The following is a 5,427-nucleotide window of genomic DNA, read 5'->3' as shown; positions in this document are numbered from 1 at the left end:
GGATAAAATAGACAAAATAAATGAGGGTCAGAATAACATGCAGCGCGTAATCGATGAAATGGGTAAGAAATTAGAAACTTTAGATACCATAAGAGAAGAGCAAATTGCTATTAGGTGTGATATGAAAGAAGCGAATGGCAACAAAGTGTTTAGATGATGTGATAGATACGGTCAATGAAAGATTAGATTGTCCGGAAACAAATATGGAACCAGTAATAGGATATATTTGGTAATGAGTGAAGGGATGGGAACAGCAGAAACAATTCGTAAAGAGATAAAAGAAGTCAGCACAACTACTAGAAATACGGTAGCAAGTGTAGAGGTCAGCCTAGATGCTTTAGAAAATAATGTAACGAATCGTCAAGTCGCTGTTCCAAATCCAGAACAGGTGAAAAGTCTAGTTACAGAGATCTGTCAGGAACAAATAAATAAAGTAAATATTGTAGTGCGAATAGCTAAAGAACAACAGAATAAAATCCAGAGTAATTCAGAAATAATAAGTGTAGCAAAGAGGGTAGATGAACTTACTTCTACGTTGGAAAGAACAGAGTTACAAAATCAGGATAGTAGTGAGAGTATAGTACCTGTCAACATAGAAGTGAGGCTCTAAAGAATCTGCTGAAGTTCAAAGAGGCGCAAGCCGTAATAAACAAACATAATCGAGAGGTATTTGAGAAAATTCAAATGAACTGCAATGAGGAAACTAGTAGTCAAGTAACACCAGATAGAGTTAGGTGATTTTATGGAGCTACTGATACTGAAAGAGGTCTGTTTGATCGGACAGAAGCTAGATAACTGGAAGAATTAGGAGAGAGACTAAGTCTTTTAAGGAGGACACCAAACGGTGCGGAAACATTTACTAAAGAGCAAATTGACACTGTGGACGAAGAATGCAGGAAGCACTTCGTAACAGTGCAAAATTACGCAGTATTTCTTGACCCTAACACATGGGAGCACCCGAGCTTATGGCTTTAACAATTTCGGGACACACTACCGATCTCATGGGGAGGATAGGTTAAGAATGAAGTTCGTGTGCAATTATTTGCGGGAGGAGGCGACAGCAAAAATGTAGGAACAAATGTGTAAGTGTGAAACGTTTAACGATTTCTGCAGATGTTTCTCGTAAGAATACGGGTCAAGTACAATCCAAAACACAGTTAAATTGAGCATTCTCACAATGCCAAACTGAAATGACAAAGATCCAGCATGTTATTTTAGTGAAATGTTGAGAAGGAATCGGTATTTACATGCTCCATGTGAGGTGTCAGAGCTCATAAGAATTTGTCTGACAAAGCTTCCGGGCACGTTAAGAAGGGATATAGTGATTGCTGGCAGAGGTATGGAAAACACCAGAGTTTCTGCATCTTTCAAGGGAATTACAGGATGTTAATGGTAACAGACAAGGCGGCCAGAATAGAAACAATGAGAATAATGAACGGAGTGATATCTCACAAAACGTTAATCGTGGAGGTGATATGCAAAGAAACTGGAGTGGAGGTACGTGGCATAACGCCCAGCGCCATAACAATAATTATCAACTGTATAATCGAGACAGTAGGGGTAATGGGCAACAACAGCACAATAATAATAACCGAAGGAACAGTGACACAAATGACTGTCAGGCCCAGAGTTGAGATGATAGTAGGGGAAATCTAAGTTGACTGCTCACAACTCCGGCTGTCACAAACACCACAGTTGTTATGTAGATTACAGTGAAATGAGAGAGGCGCTTCTAGAAGAAAGTGACATACCAGATGGAATAAGACAGCCAATCATTAGCATTACTACAAATAATATTATTGTGCCATTTATTGTCAATTCTGGAAGCCAAACGAATGCTTTATGAGCAAACGTGTTTCATGCGTGTAGCGTAACTAGAGAATGGCCAGTTTTACCACTGCAGAAAATCATTGTAAGGGGGGCAGTAGGAAATAAAAGCGTGGAAGTAAAGAAACAGGCACAAGTTGAATTCGAGTACAAAGGACACCATTTCAACATAGTTGTATTAATAATTCCGAATCTAATAGTGGAAGGAATCCTTGAAATGAATTTCCTAAGCAGATATCAAGCACAGACTGAAGTTGGGAGAAATTTGGTAACATTATTTAATGAGGAACAACCTGTACAAAATGCAGAGAAGTAGGATTATGTTCGACAATCAGTTTAGGACTCAAAGTTGGAAAAGATGCATCGGACAGGTCCAAGAATAATCATAACGAGGATTGAAAACACGACAGCATTAGTGTCGATCGACAAAAAGATAATGAAATTAAAGAAAAGCTTCTACACATACGAGGGACGTCTTTTGAAGTCATTTTTCACACTGAGAAGAAAACCACAGAGTTATACCAAATCTAGTACTTCACCCACTGCAAACACGCTGTACAGCCAAGCCCGAAGGTCTTGTTCAATGCCATCAGCTCATCCATAGTGTCTAACAATGCCACCAACTACTCAAATGAGTTAGGTGCGCCAGGCCACACTTGTCCAGCACACACACAAAGAGCTGTGCAACATTGGCCAAGTGCACCCTCCGCAATGATAGCCACCTGGCAAACTACACATTGTGCACGGCTAAAATTAAGTGGATGGCGAGCCGACTCCCGGTTCGTGATCTGCTCCCGCAGCCACGGCAGCGGCCAGCAACAGCAGCAGCAGCAGCAGCAACAGCAGCAGCAAGCAGACTTTGATGACTGCACCAACATCGATTATAAAGCAAGATAACCAATGCCCCTTTGATAATTGTTAAAGCTTAATTGCCGTTACGGTGTCCCTGCAGTGCACCAACTTTAAACATCAGTTAGCAAAATGTGTTCAGCTAACTGGGAATTTGACCACAGTTAACTCTGTGCTACAAGGGAAAGTGCCAATTATAGATGCATTCATTCACATGTAACAGGAGATTTTTCCAAAGCTGCTTATCACTGAAAGACATTTTCCGACAAATACAAACGTGAGGCAGTCCATAAAACCAAGAGACAAGTGTACATATATATTATACACATAACAAAAACTTTGAATGTGTAACTTTTATTCACTTTCTGACACTGAATGACAGTTACGATATGACTTCTGGCCACTGGGGTAACATTCCAGACGTTGGCCTTTGCAACAAGAATTGCAACAAATACATTACTTATAATAAGTAACAACTACTGAATGTAGTACTTCTACTGGTTTAGAAAGGAAGACCCAGAATCTTTTAGAAAACAGAAACTAACGTTGGGAAGGAGATGGATGTGAACCTGCTACCTCGCTCTTCACAGATCACAACATTATGTTATCAGGCTGAGGCTTCAACATGCTAGCCTTCTCTCCATATAGGTACACACTGTCTGAAATCCATATCCACGAATGTTGTTATTTGATATTTAACCGTGACAAATTGTATCAAAAGCACACACTTTTGATAGATCATCATTGTGCCGTAACACTGAAATTCTGCTCGAGAAGGAAAGCTTATGTATTGTGTAGACATTGCTGCTATGATCCCCACTAAATCACTAAGAATTATTTGCACTGTTTTACTATGTATGTAATGAAACTTCCTGGCAGATTAAAACTGTATGCCAGACCGAGACTTGAACTCGGGACCTCTGCCTTTCGCGGGCAAGTGCTCTACCATCTGAGTTACCCAAGCACGAATCACGCCCCGTCCTCACAGATTCACTTCTGCCAGTACTTCGTCTCCTACCTTCCAAACTTAACAGAATCTCTCCTGCGAACCTTGCAGAACTAGCACTCCCGAAAGAAAGGATATTGTGGAGACACAGCTTAGCCACAGCCTGTATAAAGAATTTATATTGGAATCAGACAGCACAGGTTAAATTTGATAATGAGGTCACAGATTTGGTCAATATACGTAGAGGAGTCCGAAAAGGATGCATACTGTCACCCCTGTTATTTACCTTAGACTCAGAGTATTTCTCAGGAGGCACTTGATGATGTAGAAAAAGGCATAAAGGTTAACAAGAGTGTATATCGACAACATTCGCTATGCTGATGGCACGGTTTTGATAGCCAATAATTTAGATGACCTTCAACAACTCTTCAACATAGTAGGAGATTACAGCAATACTCTAGGTCTGAATATTAACATTAACTTTGAAATAAAATGTTGCATAGAGAATGCCCAAAATGCCTTCATAAAATTTAAGAATATTCTTAGAAGCACAGACCCAGACCTAAACCTTTGAATCTGATTTGTAAAATTCTACATCTGGTCTGCGCTTCTATACGGCTCTGAAGGATTGACGCTAAATATGACAACAACGAAGAAGTTACAGGCCTTTGAAATTGTGGACTTATTGCAGAATACTCAAAAGACCGTGGACTGCAAGAATAACCAACACTGAAGTACTGGAACAAATGAAAAATCAGCAAGAAATGTTGACAATGCTTAAAAGAAGAAGAACTGCATACTTGGGGCATACAGTATGGATCACCAAATATATGATTCTGCAGTTAATAATAGAAGGAAGACTGAAGGAAAAAAGACAAGGGTGAAGAAGAACGTCCTGGGTAGACAATATAAAGCAGATGTGGTCGCCAACATCCATTAATGGATAAGTAGCAGAAGAAGAAGAAGAAGAATCAATAAATTTGAGTTTTAGACCAGCAATGTGTAATTTTGAATTTGTTATACTCACAAAAAGTGCTAAATTCCCTTGTTGACCGGAGGAAGGCACTATGTTATAAATATTCAATTATTTTTTTCAGAAGATGCATTTTAGAATACATGAAAATTATTTTCATTCACAGTATTTACGATTAGTGTGCAACAAATGTCAGAACTTTCAAGGCAATCTGTCAAATAGTTTAACAGTAAGACAGTTTCTTGTCTCTCCTGAAAAGTAAGAAGAAGTGTCACAGTTCCTTTCTCCACTGACCCATTGAATTATGCTGGTGTCTGTCAGAGCACTTTCTCATTAATAGCTGTGGAGATGCCAAATGAGGTGCCACACTACCTGTGCTCACTGTTACACCACTGCCTGGTGCACAAGGTTCCACCCACCCTTTTCCAAGCTCAGTTGGCACTTTGTCTGTCGTCTTCACCACGGAGATGTATACTGGGGCTACAGGGTCAGCAGTTCCGCAAAGAATCAGAGGCTCGAAGATATGAAATTCGTCACGTAACATAAGCCACAAGAAGTTCTCATTGAGGGTTAAGAGACATTTTCACATACAGCATTGAAAGCAGCCCCAAAGGCATGAACAGTGTAAACATCATGGCCAATTCAAGTAACTCAGTTGCCAGCTGAAACTCCACATTGAAAACCTCCACCTATTAAAACATGAGAAAGGTCTGGTTGTTTAAAACTAACCATTCAGGCAACTCAGCCCACATTCAAAACTTAGAACTGGAACTTAGGCCTCTGTCATAGTTGGGGTGGTGGGGTGGGGGTGGGGGGGGGGGGGGGGGGGAGG

Source organism: Schistocerca serialis, chromosome 9 (genome assembly GCF_023864345.2).
Source record: "Schistocerca serialis cubense isolate TAMUIC-IGC-003099 chromosome 9, iqSchSeri2.2, whole genome shotgun sequence".
Taxonomy (NCBI): Eukaryota; Metazoa; Arthropoda; class Insecta; order Orthoptera; family Acrididae; genus Schistocerca; species Schistocerca serialis.
This window is presented reverse-complemented; position numbering follows the sequence as displayed.